The following is a 20121-nucleotide window of genomic DNA, read 5'->3' as shown; positions in this document are numbered from 1 at the left end:
ATAGTTTCCTGCCTACTCTTTGTATGCACTTTAATCACTTCAGTGAAATGTATGGAAAAGCTTTTGTGCATAAAAGAATAATTTAACATCAAACTTTTTTTAAAAAAAATGCTGTGGAGTAGTTTTGTATCAGTGATATGATCGCCAAATACGTTGTTTGCCTTTCCTCTTTATGAGAAGGTATACTGGTTGTGTATTCCTAATGATCAACATGTAGAATATACAACCTGAGAGCAGTAGTGAAATGTCAGTTCCCTATTTATGGAAATATATGTTTGTGTTTGTCTATATGTGGGATTAAAAATTGCTGTTCTATCTACATGCGCAAAGTAAAGCAGTGGTGATTATCTATGGCTCTTCTTTATGAGTCTTCTTATATGTACCCACCTCATTTTGCAAGAGAGTAAACACATATAAAGCTCCTGAACTGATGTGGATTTAAGAGATTAGCTGTGACAGTGACTCTGACAAATCAGATATAATAAATGTTTAATTGACTGAAGGAGTTGAAGGCTACTGTCTGAACAATCCAATAACCAGTTTAAATAATCAAATAGTGTGAATAATAAGAACTAAGCAGCAGACCAGAGTTAATTTAGTTTGAATTTCTATTTATATAGGAAAGGTTTGATTATATTGAATATTTACTACTTAGCTTCTGAGTGCATTTTTAAAACTAATTTGTGAGACTACAGTAAAAGTTGTTTTCTAATAACTGGAACTTTTATGAGGGAATGCCAATTATAATTCCATTACTAATCTATATCTATGATTTGTGTTGAGATATTAATGCTTTAGGAGTTACACTAAATTGAAACAAAAGATTGTTACTAAGCAAGGAGACTCATAGAACTATATGACATTGGATGATGAGTGACAATATAGATTGAATCTAACCTTATGGAGATGAGATCATATAACTATCTCATTACGTTTCCAGATCCCACATTTCAGTGTGAATGGATATTTCTCCACTTCACAGCCCAAACGTCTGGAGATGGTAAGCAAAACCTATAATGCCATTTTTCTTCAGACAGGCATGAGGATCTGAAGACAGTCCTTGTTCATCCAACCATGGGCAATATAACATCTCTGAATCTATTTTTTATTTTTCTCTGCTGTTTATTTACAAGTACATATTTACTTATGGAATGTTATTCATTTATAATACTATAACTAACATTTATTTTAAAAGCTTTGGTTAGTAGTTGTGCCTAATAGACTTTGGAAACACCAAGGAGGCAGCAAGACAATTCAGGAATAAAACAGGGCTTCTTACAGAAGAAATTCTTGAGTCCAAGGGAGGAGGGAGACTCAGAGTTACTCCGCCTTAATTACACTAGATAAAATTTGTGCAGGAGAATTGCTCTAGAAGGTGTTCAAGATTCTGTTCCATTTCCTATTAGCAATGAAGATACTTTCTGAAGTCCAAGTGGTTCTTGTTTCCTAAATTTGCAGGGCTTGACATTAATTTTGAAGCCTCCTAAGTAATTCTATCATAAAACTTATAGGGTAATGAAGGTGGAATAATTCTGAATCTCCCAAACTTCATTCCTCTCTGGGCTATCTTCTGTAATTATATCTTCCTTAATTATATTGCTGCTTTTTTCTCTTTGTATAGTCTGTTAGGTAGTGCAGTTTGCTTGTTTCTAGCTGTTTTGTGTTATGAATGATCCCAGTTTCTTTTATGAGGAAGGTGATGCATAATATAGCAACAGAATCAGAAATATTCATTTTACAGTGAAAACATTACTTTTGTTTTATGACCCAAATGGCCATTAGGATGAAACTATTGAAGCAATAATTTAGGACCTGCTTGCCAGCTTCTCATGGCTATGATGTTTATTGAGCAAGAAACAGAGCTACTCCATTTAGAACCCTAAGGCTGTAATCCCATATCCACTTACTCAGTGGGAATTCCTTTTGAAAAGAAATGTATAGCATTGCAGCATTAGCCCACCGAAGGAGAAACAGATATATCCATACATCATTTCACCTCATCATAACCATAATGGCTCTCTGAGTCAGATTTCCTATAGTGGATTTATAGTCAGGATCTTAAGCATTTTAAACAAAACAGTAACTCCCAAATAGCACTATACTTCTACTGCAATATACAGTATTAGAGTAAAGGAATGTCACTGTGCTATTTCTGCAAGGAAAAAAGGATCTCATCCCTCTCTATTCTGCATCAGGATGCTTTATAAACTCCTCAAAACTCATTTCCATCAGAAATGAGATTTATTGTTGTGGATGATGATATTGCTTTTAAGTATGAAAAAACAGATAGAATGTGTTGCTGTTAGAGTGGTAGAATAATACTACATAGACTGAGCTCAAAACCATACTTACTCAATGACTCAGGCTGCTGCTTATTCTAAAATCTCACAAGTTTGAGAATGAATTATGTATGGTGCCCTAAGGGGAAAAATAAGTAATATAGAGAGTTATAATAAAACTATTAATAACAAACCATATACCATTAGCAAGATTTCATGAGAAAATCTAGTTTCTCAGATCTAATATTTCAAAAGTTTGGAATAATCTACAGATATTACTGAAGAACAACTATATTGAATCCCAGTGATAAGGGATTTGAGGATTTATAATTTGACAATTGTTTGGTTCCCAATTTGCATAAAAGTATAATATATAGCCCATGTGATTAGAAATCACTGACAATTTTATTCTCAGTGATTTGTATATTTCCATTTTAACAATGCCCAGTTGGACAGCCATTACTTGATTTAGGAATAAGCTCTACTATGCTGACTTATGCTTCTGAACAAATCTGCATAAGATCAGGATGAAAAATATATTTATAGAAATTACACATCTTAAAAATATGTAATAATTTATGTAAAAGAAATGCCACATTATGATTGCATACTATTATTATTATTATTAGTTCCTATCATAACGATTTTACAACAGATGCTATTCTCTACAATACTTAAAAGAACTGTTTGGAAAAATATGTAATGTTAAATATCCTGAATAAATATTATATTTTTCAGAAGATGTATAAAGATATTACATTTATTTTTATTTATATATGGAATAGATATAAATATAAGTTAATTATTGTGTCTTTTTGTATATGAAACATGTTCATAGTAAATGGGAATTACAACAGCTCAGTCATGCTTTGGCATCTATTTTCATTCATGTTTCCACTAAGTCTTTTAAAAGGCACATTCTTATTGTAATTCTCCCATGTTGGTAGATGTATTAGCAAAGTTACATTGTGGTGTGTTTTTTTTTAGCATTTATGCACCTCTTCTTATATTTATGGGGTGATTTGGCCTTGGAGAGATCAGGATTTGTGGTAAATCCAGGAAGGATTAAGTTCTAAAGGGTGAACAAATAACAAGAGCTAAGTATTATAAAGATTAGAGCATACTAGAAACCAATGTTTAAGAATACTGATACCATTAAAACTAAACTATATGTTTAGTCTTCATGACTGCTCATTTGTATCCTCATCCAATTCAGGTTTTCTTTAAAGCTCATAAGTAAGTTGGGAGCCAAATAATTTTAAGAAACATTCAACCAATTTTCTCATATTGGTTTCCAAATGGGGGTCTTATTTATTATGGAGCCCCTACTCAGGAAACTTCCATCCCTAATGCTAATTCTACCACATGTTCATGTAATCATAAATACTGAATTATAGAATTATGAGTTGAAAAAACCTATTTGTAATATTCTACTTAGTCTTACATTTTCAAGGTTAAACTTATTGATATCCCTCAGTTTTGAATGAAGTTAAAAACTCTTCGTCTTGTCAATCTTCTATGAATCTTCTGTGAATTCTTCAGATGAAAAGAAAGAAGTAATATATTGCCTCTTATTTCAGTCCCTTCCTCACAAATGGCACAAATTGTAAGAGCATTTAATAAGTTGAGGATTACAAAGTGGCCTTACTTATTCAAGTGATATAACTGTATTGGATTATTCATATTCTATGTTCTCTGTGTTATTTATATATGTAATTGGAACATATCAATATTATGTACTAATAATGTACAATGTACTGACATAATAATAATAATAAAAATACCAGAAGATATTTTGCGGCGGGGGGGGTGTATGTGTGTGAAACGAAAAGTTTGGTCATAATAATGTGCTTAATTAACATTATATCTTAAAAACTATAATGCTAACTTTTGTTTATCACAATGCAAATCTCATTCCTGCTTCTGAGGTGGGCATACATTTGCTTTTAGATTCTGAAATGTGATATACAAACCTGCTTCATTATTAATTCTTTAAAAAGTATTCCATAAGGTCACCACCTACTTAAATCTTTCATATTTGTAGCAACACTTCATTGCATCTCTATTCTCTTTCTCTCATACAAACACAAATATAACAAAGCACCAAGGCTCAACTGTCAAGAACCACACCTCTTTACCTGTTAAATAGAGAGTAGAAAAAAAGGAGGCCTGCATTTATTTATATATTTTTTAATTTGGCTAAATTAAATCCAACTATCATGAGACTTATGTGTTACAATACTTTTTTTTTGGCTAAATACTCTCCTTAAAATGTAGACCCCATTCTATTCACTCCAAGCCAAGTTCCACACACCTTGGTGTCTTAACTTTAGGTCAGGGATCTCCAACCATGGCACTTTAAGATTTGTGGACTTCAATTCCCAGAATTCCTCAGCCAGCTTTGCTGGCTGAGGAATTCTGCGAGTTGAAGTCCACAAGTCTTAAGGTGGCCAAGGTTGGGGACCCCTGCTTTAGGTAATAGGTTTTAGGAATTGGAGCTGAGGCAGTAGTTCCTAGTTCTGACATTCCGAACCTCCTCACTGCAACTCCCAGAATTCCAAACTTTTGCCCATGCTGAATGTTTATGGAGATTCTCAATCATCTAGGTCATGATTGTCCCAAAGATGCTTTTCAAAAGGCAACTGAACTTTTTTTTCAAGAAAATAAACAAGAAAGTCCAGTTGCCTTTTGAAAAGCACCTTTGGGTTTCTCCATGCTGCTTTCAAATTTTGAAAATTTAAAATATCGTTCCACATTTATCATTCTTTCATTGATATCTTTTGGACAGAATTTGTCTATAGAAGCAGACATCATTATGAGCATTGTTGATATTGTAGCTACTAATTCCTGGATTCATTCTGAAAAGATCTTTAATATTTCCAATGTTATGACTTTTTGTGACATTTTGTAGTTAACCAATACCAAAAGCTAGCTTGTATTTTTCTTCCTTCCTGCTTAGAATCTTTAGTCCCCTCTAGTGTCCACTTTCTAAAATCATAAAATTATTTATACTTGTTATGGACCAAGAGAGCCAAAACAGGTCTCATTCCGATGAAAATTTATTTGTTTTTTATAGTTAATTTCCATATCTTGTAGTAAAAATCAATGTTCCAAATATAATTCAATCCTTAATCCATTTATAACTTTCTTATATCAAAATCCTTAAGATCTTGTCTAGCTTTCCGCTGTTTATTTCAAATTCCTTAAGTTCTTGTAATTGTTATTTTTTTTGTTCAGAGGTGAAGTTAAACTCATCTAGAAAATTTTTAAACTTGTTTTCTGAAGGCTAGTTTTCTACTAGCTTAAAATGGTTGACAGGCAATTTCTGAAAATGATTAGAAAATGAGGCTTGCAAACTTAAGTATTTTTAAAAACACTCTGCTGCAGTTGCTTTGTCTTTTAACACTCAAACCAACTATAGTCTCCTCTGTGGAGCATCTGCCTGGAGCACACATGGGCAATTTGAGAAATTGTTAGGTATAACATTGATACCAAATATGGTTTGGGTGAATAAATATATAAAACTTAGATATCATGGTTTAAGTGCTTATCACTTTAAGCAAAATGCAGCAGGCAATTAGCCGATTAAGGGTGCGGTTAGAAGTTACAATATAAGGAAGCATTAGAAGCTGGAAAGCTTACTGTCTGTAACTGTGTGCTGACTGTAACTGTGTGCTGCTGCGACTTACTGTGTCTTACTGTGACTAACTGTGATTACTGACTGTGAGTGCCTGTGACTGAACTGTTATTGTTTGCTACTGTTTGCTGATTTACTGCGTAATTCTACTGAATATCCAGCGTTTGTTTCTCTGGAGAGTGAAACCGGAGGAGGAGAAGATATCTTTATCGGCTGATAAAGATATTGCAAGGACTCTTAACTTGGACTATACTAGTGAGTCTTACTGGATGGAAATACTGTGAATGACTTAATGGACTGAATGACAATGCTTAAACTCTAACTGGATTAAAAACTATTTAAACTACAAACAGTGTTTGTGTTCAGTGTGTATACTCTGGGGCCCTTCCGCTCTCCTTTGGCTTCCTGGCTTGACTACTGCTGCAATACTCTTCTAGGGGTTAATTCCCAAACCCTAACATTGGTTATGGGCCCAGCAGCATAGTCTAACTAACCAGGATATAGCAGAGAGAGTTGGTGTGAGTTGCACATTACTGTAAAAACAAACTGTTTTAATTAGTTTAAAATAGTCAAAATATCTGAAGAGTAATGGCACAAGTAAATTTGTCACAACTGTCCATGATATCCAGGCTGGATGGAACAAACTATGTTTCATGGTCAATGAAATGTAGTTTACTTCACGCAGAGAAGGTTTGTGGGACATTATAGCAAACCCACCAGATGTGAGTAGATGGGATCCTGCTAATGATGATGATAAAGAAAAGTTACAAGACTTTAAACTGAAGAATGAGCAGGCTTTATGCATCATAGGACTGACTCTCTGTGATCAGCAGCTTGTCCATATTCGTGGAGAAGAAAATGCTGCAAACTGCTGGGAGAACCTCAGGAAGATTTATGTTCGGGACAGTGTAGGAGCACATATAAATCTTACACGGAAGCTTTTTCGAACGCATCTTCAGAGGAATGGAGATATGTTAGTTCATTTAAACTGTATGAAGAGCATTTTTCAAGATTTGCAAGAAAAAGAGCTTATATTTAATGAACTGCAACAAGTCTACATAATATTATCTTCATTAGATCAAAGCTATGATGACTATGTGACTTCGTTAGAGGTATTGCCAAAAGATAGCCTCTCATTAACCGAGATTACAGGCAGGCTACTAGAAGAAGCCAGAAGAAGGCGTGAGCGTGACGAGCTGAGAGAAGATAAGAAAGAAGAGAAATTATCTTCAAAGTTTGAAAGAAACCAGCAAAGCAAAGTAAAGCACCCGAAGAAGAGAATTTATCTTCAACAGCATACACAATTAAAAAGTGTTTTAATTGTGGAGGCAGAGGACATTTGGCAAGATTCTGCAAAAAGAGAAAAAGCCAGAATGTAAAAAGCCAAAGAAAGCATTTGAACTAGCCATGTTTAGCAACTCTGATGTGAAGAATAATTTATGGGTGGTTGACAGTGGCGCATCCCACTGCATCACAAGAGATAAGACAAAATTTATAAAAATGTCTACAAGTTCTCAACATATATCTCTTGCCAATGGCTGGAACCTGAAAGCGAAAGGTCAAGGTTTTGCACGTTGTCCGTACATAAACCAGGATATAAAAATGTTGTATGTACCGCAACTAAAGTTTAATTTGCTTTCAGTAAGGGTATTAGATAAATTAGGTTATGTAATTACTTTTAAAGATAATAATTGCATAATTGAAAAAGATAACAAAAGGGTAACTGCAGCTTTAAATGGAACATTATATGTATTAGATAATAGTAAGAAAGGGGAGGCTCAAACTGTATTTAATAATATAAAGCCTCATGATGAATGTATCCATTTATTGCATAGGCGTTTGGGGCATGTAAATTTTAAAATGCTAAAACGTACAGTTGAGTTATCTGAAGGAATAAGGTTAAAACCTTGTGATAAATATTTGCGTTGTAATGTTTGCTGTGAAGATAAGAGCAAAGTATTGCCTGCAAATAGGCTAAATGGTTTCAAAACAAAAGAACCTTTAGAAGTAGTATTTGCAGACATAATAGGTCCAAAGAAACCCAGTATGGGGGTGCTAGATATATACTGAGCATTATGGACCATTATTCTAGATATGGGTTTTGCTATTTAATGAAAAGCAAAACTGAAACATATCAACATTTTTTCAATTGGCTTAGGTTTGCTGAAAGAAAGTCTAAACGACAATTGATAACCCTGGTGACAGATAATGGCACGGAATTTATTAATAACAAATTCCAGAACAGACTTAAGGTAGCTGGAATAGAGCATAAGAAGTCTGCTCCATACAGGCCAGAACATAACGCTTTTATTGAAAGAAGAGGCCAAACACTACAGGCAATGGTTAGAACAATGTTAAATGATTCTGGGTTACCTGATTCTTTGTGGGGGAGGCTACAATGTGTGCTAATAACATATTGAACAACGTTGTTAATACAACAACAGGTGAAATACCATTCACCAGGTGGCATGGCAGGAAACCTGATCTAAGTTACCTGCACACATTTGGTGCACCAGCATGGGTGCATATTCCTGCACAACTCAGAAAAAAGGGCAACATAGAGCTAAAAGATTTTCTTCGTTGGTTATCAGGCAAACCATAGGGCATATAGATTTTGGGAGAAAAGCACATCTAAAGTGTTATGTAGTGCTAGTGCCCAATTTCTAGAACATGAAGGATGGGAGAAATTAGAACAGGATGCCAATAAAGATGTAATTATTGAATCCTATAGAAATCCCATTAGTTATCCCTGTAACTTTAAAAATAAAGTAAAGAGACAAATACAGGATGAAATAGTGCCCATAAAGGAAGAAACAGATTCAATAGCTGAACAGGATGAGGAAGATGAACAGGTAGTAGTTCAAGAAAGTCCTCCTGTAAGCCCTGTAATTCCCAGAAGAACTACACGTATATCTAGACCGCCTGATAGGTACCAGGCTAACACAGTGTGCCAGATTAATCAAGTTCCTAATTCTGTTGAAGAAATTAAAAAGTATCCTACTAAGGAAAAAGAAAGATGGTATGCAGCAATGAATAAGGAACTGAATTCATTAAGAAATATGAAGGTGTATGAAAATGCCAAATTACCTGCAGGAAAGAAATCCATTGGCTGCAAATGGATTTTTAAGGTAAAAACAGATAAGGATGGTAATTTAATCCATAAGGCAAGGTTAGTAGCCCAAGGTTTTAGGCAGAATGCTAATGACTACGATGAGGTGTTTGCACCTAGTCTTAAGGCAGCAACCTTGAGAGCAGCTTTAGTGTGGGCAGCTAGTAAAAACTATATAGTTAACCATCTAGATGTGGAAACTGCTTACTTGCACGCCCCATTAAAACATATTATTTATATGAAAAAACCTGTTGGTATTAAAAGTGAAAATAAGGATAATAATGATTGTTGGTTGTTAAAGAAAAGTCTCTATGGTCTAAAACAATCAGGCTATGAATGGAACCAGTATATTGTAAAGGAACTAGACAATATAGGATTTAAAGCTGGTTTAGCCGATCCATGTCTGTTTAAGAGGGAGACAAATGGGAAAATATCATTATTATTACTATTCACAGATGATATTGCTTTGATAACTGAAACTAATGATGAAGCAAATAAAATAATAGCATCATTAGGAAAGAGAATTAAGATCAAGCAATTAGGGGAGATAAAGAAGTATCTCGGTTTGAATATAAAGAAAACACGGAAAGGTTTTAAGATATCTCAGGAAGATAAGATAAGCAAATTGCTAAAAGATTACAAGATGGAGCTTTGTAAGCCAGCTAAGACTCCAATGAGTCAGGAGTTTAGCAACACTGATGTACAAAGCCCTGAGTTTGATAAGGTGATTTATCAATCTTTAATTGGTAGTTTGAGTTATATTAGTAATTGGTCTAGACCAGATATTTCGTACTGCGTGAATCAGTTGGCTAGATTCAATTCTGCACCATGTGAAAGACACTGGATTGCAGCTAAGAGGATATTAAGATATCTTAAAAAGACAATGAATTATTCATTGTATTTAGAACCAAAGGGTGATTTAATCCTGAGTGCTTATGCAGATGCTAGCTTTGCATCAGAAAGAGACACTAGAAAGTCGACTTCAGGAACAGCCATAATGCTGGGTAAACATTAATAGGCTGGAAGTCAATAAGACAACAGCATATAAGTTTGTCTACTATGGAGGCAGAATTCTCCTGTTTATCATTGTTATGTACAGAATTAATAATGTATAAACAAATGTTAATTGATATAGGTATAACTGTAGATTATCCTATAATTATTCATGAAGATAATCAGGCAGCAATTCAAATGGCCACAAATATTGGAGTAAAAACAAGGAGCAAGCATACAGATCTAAGATACCTAAACGTGAGACAATCTGTAAGAAGTAAGATGATTCAGCTAGAGTACTGTATGTCGGAGGACAATTTAGCTGATAATTTTACTAAAGCCCAAGGTGCCAGTAAGCACCAGGAGAGTTGTGAAAAATATGGGGTTAGATTGTAAGATATTATATATTTATTTCACCCAAAAGGGGAGTATGTTAGGTATAACATTGATACCAAATATGGTTTGGGTGAATAAATATATAAAACTTAGATATCATGGTTTAAGTGCTTATCACTTTAAGCAAAATGCAGCAGGCAATTAGCCGATTAAGGGTGCGGTTAGAAGTTACAATATAAGGAAGCATTAGAAGCTGGAAAGCTTACTGTCTGTAACTGTGTGCTGACTGTAACTGTGTGCTGCTGCGACTTACTGTGTCTTACTGTGACTAACTGTGATTACTGACTGTGAGTGCCTGTGACTGAACTGTTATTGTTTGCTACTGTTTGCTGATTTACTGCGTAATTCTACTGAATATCCAGCGTTTGTTTCTCTGGAGAGTGAAACCGGAGGAGGAGAAGATATCTTTATCGGCTGATAAAGATATTGCAAGGACTCTTAACTTGGACTATACTAGTGAGTCTTACTGGATGGAAATACTGTGAATGACTTAATGGACTGAATGACAATGCTTAAACTCTAACTGGATTAAAAACTATTTAAACTACAAACAGTGTTTGTGTTCAGTGTGTGTATACTCTGGGGCCCTTCCGCTCTCCTTTGGCTTCCTGGCTTGACTACTGCTGCAATACTCTTCTAGGGGTTAATTCCCAAACCCTAACATAAATTATTGATACCAGTGTGTTGTGGCCCCGATTCCCGAGCCTATGCTGTCAGAGGAAGAGGACCTGGCACATGAGGAGGAGGAACTGGGAATGCCTTCCTCCCCAAGTCCATCCTCTCTGTCAATGCCTTCCTCCCCAGGACCTTCCTCCCTGATAATGCCTCAGGTTCCATCAGACAACCCAGAGGAACAGCCTGAGATTAATCAGGAGGAAGGCATATCAGAGCAGCCCCTGACAGGGAGTAAAGAGGAAGAGTGTTGGCTCGATCCTAAGCAGCGTCATAGGGAGAAACATGAGCAGCATTCTTGGGAATGCCAAGAATATTATCAGTTCCAAAGAATTAACTCTGTGAAGTCCGAGCCAGCTTGCCTGCCTGTGTTGGTGTGAGTTTGTACTCTTTCATATTTTGGGAAAGAGGAAAGGCGAGACAGAACACCGGTGCATATGTATATGTGTGAGTTCCTAAAGCAAATCAATCCTGACTGTTCTGTGGAAGGTATGAAGCTGAAGCTCAAATACTTTGCCCACCTAATGAGTACACAGGACTCATTAGAAAAGACCTGGATGTTGGGAAAGATTGAAGCAAAAGGAGAAGGGGACAATAGTAGATGATTTAGTTAGACAGTGTCATTGACAAAATGAATATGAATTTGGGTAAACTCTGGGAAATAGTGGAAAATGGGGGGCTGGCATATTATGGTCCATGGAATAGCAAAAAATTGGACACAAGTATGTGTATCTTATATTATACTTCCTCTATCCTCTCTCAGAGATGAAAGTTCTTAAGACAATTCTAGGTTGATGTGTGGTACATTTAGAAACATGAAAAACTTTAGATTTCACTTTTCAGAATTTTTTTTTTTTGCTTCATAGTGAGATGGGTGCCATATAAATTTAATAAATAATGATAATCTTTCCTTAAGTATTACTACTGACAACCAGGTTCCTGCCCATCCATGGAGAGAGAGGTTCTGTTGAATTGTTTATACAACATTCAAAATGAATACTTTGGAACAATTCAATCTAGTATTCTAAAAGAAGATAGAAAGATGGGAATTGAGTAAGGACCTTTTTCTCTTCCTTTTTTTCTTCTTTTCCTTTTTATAACTTTAAACATAAATTAATTTATATATTATTATATAATATGATCCATTGATAATACTAGGGCTGCTATCTCATCCTGAAAGCTTCATTTAAGCAGATGTTCCAAAGTTTCAGCACACAGTAAGCTAATAAACTTCCTTTTCTTAGTATTTCCATATATCTGCCAGAAAGACATATGTATGGGCTCTTGTTTAAAATATACCGATGCTTTATTTCCCCCCCACACACACACACACATCTCTATGAAGAGTCTCAAGATTCCATTTGTATTGTCTCTTATTCATTTCTCCAAGACTCCATTTGTAGTGTCTCTTATGCATTTTAATAGTATTATTTATAAAGATAGTGAGAGATGTACTCAGTGAGGGCTTTCTTTCAAATGTCATGCATCCTTGGAGTGTGACCATTCAATGCAACAAGTCTTACTTTTGAGTAAATGTGAATGAAATTTAACCGACACTGTTATTACAGTACTTAATTTATCTACTATAGATCTGCATCAATTTACACTCAACTTGTTTAAAACTTTCTCTTTAATGATACAGCAATGCGTCTTCAAGTAATCTTCAGTTAATGAGTGATTTACTGACTGCCTTATTTCCCAAAATTTTATTTCAGCTAGTAAGGTGAGCAATCAATCTGCCATGGAAATAGAACTGATTGTTTTCTATAGCTACTAAGAGATCCCCAACTCGCATTAATCATATGAAAAAAAAGATAAGCTCTTGCATTATTAAATAATCATTGCTTTGGAGACATTCCAAGTAAAAATCTCAATCTATCTCACATTAGTGTCTTCTTATGTCATTGAAATATTGGTAAGTGTAGCTCTTCAGTGGTGCCAAAGGACAGGCATTGAAAATCAGATGATGGTTCAGTAATATAGATTTCAGATTGAAGAACATGCTGACTGTTATCCAGTAGCCCACAGCTTTAAACTAAATAAATTACTAATACAGGTAGGGAATGGAATGGAATGGAATGGAATGGAATGGAATAGAATAGAATAGAATAGAATAGAATAGAATAGAATAGAATAGAATAGAATAGAATAGAATAGAATCCCTGCTACTGAGCTGAAAATTTATGTTGCTAAGCAAGACAGTTTTTAAGTGAATATTTCCGCATTTTATAACCTTTCTTGCTACAGTTAAGTGAATCACTGCAGTTGTTAAATTAGAACATGGTTGTAAAGTGAATCTGGCTTCCCCATTGACTTTGCTGGTCAGAAGGTTGCGAAAAGTTATGACATGTCTCCAGGACACTGCAACTGTCATAAATATGAATCAGTTGCCATGCATCTGGATTTTGTTCATGTGACTGTGGGTATGCTGCAATGGTCGTAAGTGTGAAAAACAGTCATAAGTCACTTTTTTCAGTGCAATTTTAACATTGAATGGACACTAAACAAACTATTGTAAGTTGAGGAATAACTGTACTGTGTTTTATAATAAATTAGCTAGAAATATATTTTAAATAATTTCCTTTAATAATATGATTTGCAAATAATCTTTCAGGAGAATGGAAAAATAGCTTTCCATTGCTAGGTTTCTAAAAATAAAATATTTTTTCTTTCTTCCATTTTATCTATAAATAATAAGGAAAAAAGATTTAGGATTGAGGAAATGACATGATCAATGGCAGTAGTTAAGAAAGACGAGGTGGAGGAGAAAGAAGGAGGAGGGCAGCAGAGGAGAGTTTTTAAATCTGAGGGGAGGGCATTTTTATGTCAGACTCAAGTGGTTGATAGGCCTCACACTATCAACATCCCCATTGGAGTAGTTGAAGAAATAGATCAAGTTTTTCACTTCTTGAAACTTTCCTAAGTGGCTGTTTCCTTTAAGAGGAAAACATTGTTAAAATTGGAATACTGTACATTGACATAGCCTGATTTCTCATGAACTAGCGAAATATGATATAGGGGAAAAAAGAGATTGTCGAGAGATGTTTCTACTATGGTTGACCAGAGACATAATCAAATAATCAAGTGTGGATGACTACAAACATCATGTTAACCCTTATCCTCAAGTAATGAAAAAGAGACCATAAAGAAAGAGAAAACTAGAAGATAAGACTCAGAAGGGGAATGAAACCAGCAAACCAGTCCTCTTCTGAGAGCTGATACCAAGAACCAGAGAAAGAAATAAAACAGGGAGACATCACATATTCCTGGTTAAACAGGAGAATGAAACTATTCTCTTAGCAAAATATGAAAAGGTTAGGGTGTCACCTGGTTGCCTTGACAATTCTCCCTAATGTAATGCAATTAGTGTGTACTTTTTCATGATATACATGTTTTGTGCATATTTTTATCCGCTCTACGTATTTTAATACACTTTTTTTTTACTTTATTATTAATTCTGGAAAGTACTTATATGGATGTATAATTTATCTGATTAAATCAAAGGGGACATTGTTTAAGTTCACATTAAAATGGAAATTGAACAAGAAGATATTCTGCTATGGTGCACAGACTTGCAATTTAATGTATATTTGTTTGCATTCATCATGCTCAGAGATTGTTGTTCTGCATTAATGAAATGTTGTTAAAGTTTCAATTTAAGTAGCTAATTTTGATGTACTTATTTTGTCACTGGTGTAGAAATAATAGAAAAATCATGCAAAGTGTCACTAAGGTTGTTTCCTTCCTTCCTATTATTTTTTTGACAAACTAATAATAAGCATGAGAATGTGAGAGGGGAATTTAGGGAAGTATAGACAGGAGTCCTCAACCTCTGACCACAATGGAGCCTAAAATTTCTGTTGATAAGTGACACATTTTCCCCATTTTATGACCTTTCTTACCACAGTTGTTAAATGAATCACTGCAACTGTTAAGTTAGTAACACAGTTGTTAAGTGAATATGCTTGTCCCATTGACTTTGACTGTGAAAACGTCGCAAAGGGGGATCACATGATAGCCATCATAAATATGAATCAGTTGCCAGGTGTCTCAGTTTTGATCCCCTGACCCTGGGGATCTGACCTGTTTTGCTTTGCTGGAACTTCAAATGAACCACTGCTTCAAAGGAAAGTAAAAGTGTCACCTCAATTCTACATGTAACAGTAACATAGTTGCCCTATTTCAAAATGACAGAGAGAATTAACATAATGCCTTGCTGCTTCACTTTGATGTGGTTGGTAACAGATTGGGAGGATATATTTGATTTATATTTTTTATTTATTAAACATAATTAAATCACACAACAGCTGAAGCTGTCTGCATGGTTTACAATAAAACTGCAATGACTAAATAAGTTAAATCAGTCCCAACTTGGTATGTATACACTATTAAAACTTTGGTTCCTGTAACCTTAGGTGGATGAAACAGTGTCCCATGGGGCAAAACATTTGTACCAAGTATATTGGATGGGTTAATTTATAGAATGTATCCAAAATTTGGCACCCCAGTTGCTGTGGAACTGAAATTTGACAAACTATAAATTTCATGACATAAAAATTATCCTAAAACAGTTTACATACTGTAATTCAAAAATGTCTCAAAACATTTCCATGTTTGACTAGACTATACTGTCTTTCAAGACAGATACATCTCTGAATGCACCCCAGTTTTTCCAGTGAAGGCAATGCATTAGAAGTTCTGTCATTGTCCGGATCGGACGGGTTTGGAGCTAAGGCTGCCCTGCAGGGGTGGCTGAAGATAGGGGGGATCCGGAGAGGGGTTTGGGGGTGTTGCAGACCCCCTCCCCGGCCGGCAGAACCCCCTTTTCCCAAGACGGTGCAGCGGCGGTCCGTAATGGCCGCCACAAAGAAGCCGGCAGCTGGGCAAGAATGCGCAGGAGGAAGAGGAGAAAGCCTTTGAAAGTGAAAGTTTCTTGGTTGACCCAGGACTCTAAGACATATTTAACATAATTCCTGGAAATTATGGCTTTCTGAATGATACTTTCCAGAAGAGAAAATAAGTGGAAATTTTGAGGTGCTGAAAGGAAAGTTTACTCTCCTTCCCTACGGAATCAACAAGTGGATACTGAGAAACCTGTCTTTTTCAGGTAAAAACTGGCTTTATGTGATAAGTGGGAAGGGAGAGGACAAAAATATATTTATATGTTAAGATTTTGTTGGAGGAGATGCCTTAAGGATCTGAAGACTGAAATGTATTGCAATAAGGCTTTAAGATACAGATTTGGACTTTCTTTTTTGATTGATACTACCCCAGGAAGAGAAAGTGAGAACTTTGTCTTGGCTTGGATTGATTGATGACTTTGGGATTGTTCTATTTTTTGAAATATCTTGGTTGTTGCAAGAAGAAAGAGGGGGAAAAAAAGAAAATAAAAGATTTATAATGGCTTTTTCTGTTGAGGAACTGAGAAAAGAATATGAGCAAACAAAAAAAGATGGCAAAGATGGTGTAAAAGAAGCCTTCCTTTTTTTAGAAATGGCGCTTGCTACCTATCAACAAACACTACAACAGATGGAGGCAGCAGCAGCAGAAGAAGAAGAAGCCATCTTTAATGAATTTCAAAATTTAACTAAGAAAGAAAGAAGAAAGAAAGGAAGGAAAATGAAGGACTTAAGATTTAAAAAAACACTCAAGAAAGAGAAAAATAAGGTGCAAAATCAATATAATGATAGTAAACAAAAGAAAAAAGGAACACAACAGAGAAGGGAAGCCAGTAAGGCAGAGGCTAGGAGAAGGGGGGTAGAAAGGTCTGGTGGGAGAAGAAAGAAAGGGAAAAGATGGAGAAAAGCCACAAAGTTTTGAAATCAGATGGGAAAAGAGGAATCTTTTTAGGGACAAAGGGTAAAGTATAATTTCTTTAAAAAAGATTTTGCAAGGTACATAAGATGGTATTGTAGCATTTGTATTAGAAATAGAAAATTAGAATGGTTTAAGAGTTAATAAGAGATTAAAATGTTGAAATGTTTAGAAATGATTGGTTTTAAAATTTAATAAAATATTAAAGGGAATGTTTAGAATATTGAGTTTTAATTAAAGAGTTTAATATGACTATGGTATTGATGTTATTATAAAATTATTATTGTAGCATTTGTCTTTGGAAAAGGCAATGGGAATGTTATAAGATTCAATATTTAGATCTATTATTTAACTATGTATTTAATCATTTTGGATTTATTATTTTTCTTTTATTAAAAAAAAAAAATTAGTAGATAGAATGTACCAAGCAGAATCAGATTGGGTATTAGGTGTTATTTTAAATGTTAATCTAATTAATTTAGGGGGAAGATAGAAAGGCATCATACTCTGATTAGTGATTTCAGGAGAAATTTTTTTTATTATAAGGAATAAGACAAAGAGATAATAAAGAATGGACAAAAGATACAAATATAATGACTCAAATTAAGATGGATTAAATAAGATAGAATTAAGAAGAGTGAAATGTATGGAGAAGCTAATATAGAAGACATAGAATGGTAAATAAAATAGGTAATGACATGTAAGATGAGCATGAATATAATTGAAGTCCATGTAGAGAGAAGTACCTGGGGCCAAGTTACTTTCCTAAAAGATTTTTTATATGTTTGTGTGTTGTGTGTTTATGTTTTTGGGAGAATTAATAAAACCTTGCAGAAATATAGAATGAGAATAATGGTAACCAAGTCAGAAAGAAATAGATGAAATAATAATAGTGAAATTGAATAAGAGTAAAGAGAAGTAAAGAGAAACTGGATAAGAGGTATTTGTATGCTCATATGGAAATGGTTTAAAATAGAATTATATTGTATAAAATAAGGTTTTATTTGACTTGTAAAATTTATAATGGAAAAAGGTTCAAGTATGTAATGGTTAATGATGATTTGTTTGTCTTTAAAATTAATAAAATTTGTTTTAAAAAAAGAAGAAGTTCTGTCATTGTTAAAGGCATTGAGGAATCTGGTAAGGCAATATCTCTGAAAGGATGACTCAATGGGACACAGGTTGTCTAGATTCAGTTAGAAACTTCAAGAAATGCAAACTGACGCCTCAAGATAAAATAACTTGCTTTCTTAAAGCAACGTACACAACTAATCTGATCCACACAGTCCTATTTGAATACAAAAGATTCTGGTTTAGTGTCTCACATTTACAAATAACAATGACAATCCTTTTAGTGTAGCTAATACTAAACTACATTAATAACAGTTTGAGTAATCCAAGTATTTTCAAGTATCTTTACATTTACCCTCAAATATTTCTGGTCCAAAGAACTATTTTATTAAATAGATGAATGACTTATTTTTAAAATTATTATTATTATTATTATTATTATTATTATTATTATTATTATTATTATTATTATTATTATTATTATTATTATACACAAAAGTGACAGTGTACACAGCAAACGAGATAACTATACTGGGTTTCATATCACAAATCACTGATCGAACACTTCCCAAATGTTTAGGACTGCGTGATGTATCGGCGGATTATGCGAGCAGAGCAGATCCAGTAAGGTGGCCTTCTACAGCTAACCAATGGTGATTTTGCCAGCACCAATTTTTTTTCAGTGCTTGCCTAGGTCTTTAGGCACAGCGCCCAGTGTGCCAAGTACCACTGGAACCACCTGCACTGGTTAACGCCAGAGTCTCTGCAGTTTGATTCTCAAGTCCTGATATCTGGTGATTTTTTCAAGTTGTTTCTCGTCGATTCCGCTGTCACCTGGTATGGCAATGTCGACAATCTACAGTTTTTATTTCTCCACAATCATAATATCTAGGGTATTGTGTTCCAAAACTTTGTCAGTCTGTATTCGAAAGTCCCACAATATTATTATTATTATTATTATTATTATTATTATTATTATTATTATTATTATTATTATTATTATTATTATTATTATTATTATTATTATTATTGTTGAAAGAGTTTCCTTTTTCAAATTGGCAAATCTCAGTCCCTTTACAATTAAAAACTTTACCATAAGGATTTATGTGTTGTATATTCTACATTTCTCAATCGACTAATATTTACTTCTTTATAAACAATAGGGACAATGTGTTAATTTTTATTCATAATATATTATTTGGTCCTTGGAGGAAAAAAAATCCACTATAACTGGAAAAGAGAAGAGTTAAACCCAAAGCTTCAGCCAAGGGGGGCAGTGCATTAAATTTCATGTGCTGGTTTCAGTCTGCTGATTACACTTTATGCTGGTTATTGCAAAAAGGAAGATAGATTAATGACATGGGATAAGATAAAAAAATCATCATTTATGCTCAAAGTTCTGGGAATCAGTGGCAGATCAATTAATATTAATACTGAATCAGAAGTCTGAATGGAAAAGGATTGAATCAAGCTTTGAAAACTGTGTTTAATAATATAACTGAACACAGACTTTAATTGAATCTTAAATGCATTTTAGCATTTAGATAAATGAGACAGCAGGGAAATACTAGATCTAGGTTTGAAAGAAGTAAAGATGGACCAGCACACTAAGAGGTGTTCTAGGCACACAAATTTGCCAAATAGCAACCTTCCTCCCATTCCACATCAGATATCATTTCTAGCTATTTTGTTACATAACTTATTAATGAATCCTACTTGGTATGCCCAAACACTTCCTGCATAAAGCTCCTATTTGGACTGATTAAGTAGCCTTGAAAGGTGGTTAGTATTAACTGTAATTTCAATGTGCTGGTGATATATCTTAATGTGCTTCAATGTGCTAGTGATATATCCAAAGTCTACTGCATATAACTATTAAATGTTTCTCCTAAAAATGTTTATTATGAGGAGGATCCCTTTTCAAATCAAGGGATGAACACTCTGGAGTGCCATTGGCTGTTTTATTAGTAACCACACTGGTGGGTAAACTATAAGTCAGATATATGTGATTAGCTATAGCGACCTACAACACATTAAGTGATTTAGAGTAGAGCCAGTCAAATGGAAAAGTAAAAGTCTAGAGAAATGGTATGGTCCTTGCTAAGATGATTCCTGTCAACATCTTTTAGTACTTGGGTCTTTAGAGGACA

The 20121-nt window shown here is 34.4% G+C and overlaps 1 protein-coding gene across 1 annotated transcript in view; it reads left to right on the top strand.

Moving 5' to 3' along the window:
* The window catches only part of MGAT4C (MGAT4 family member C), a 135781-nt gene that overhangs the window by 483 nt on the left and 115177 nt on the right, over positions 1-20121 (top strand). Inside the window, exon 2 of the mRNA XM_087968045.1 lies at positions 941-1000. The gene's annotated coding sequence lies outside the window, so the exon portion shown is untranslated. The remainder of the gene's footprint in view (positions 1-940; positions 1001-20121) is intronic.

Source organism: Notechis scutatus, chromosome 6 (genome assembly GCF_049901735.1).
Source record: "Notechis scutatus isolate UNSWTSFEM ecotype Mainland chromosome 6, rNotScu1.2, whole genome shotgun sequence".
Classification (NCBI taxonomy): Eukaryota; Metazoa; Chordata; class Lepidosauria; order Squamata; family Elapidae; genus Notechis; species Notechis scutatus.
The sequence above is the reverse complement of the archived record's forward strand: the minus strand, read 5'-3'. Positions and strand labels throughout refer to the sequence as shown.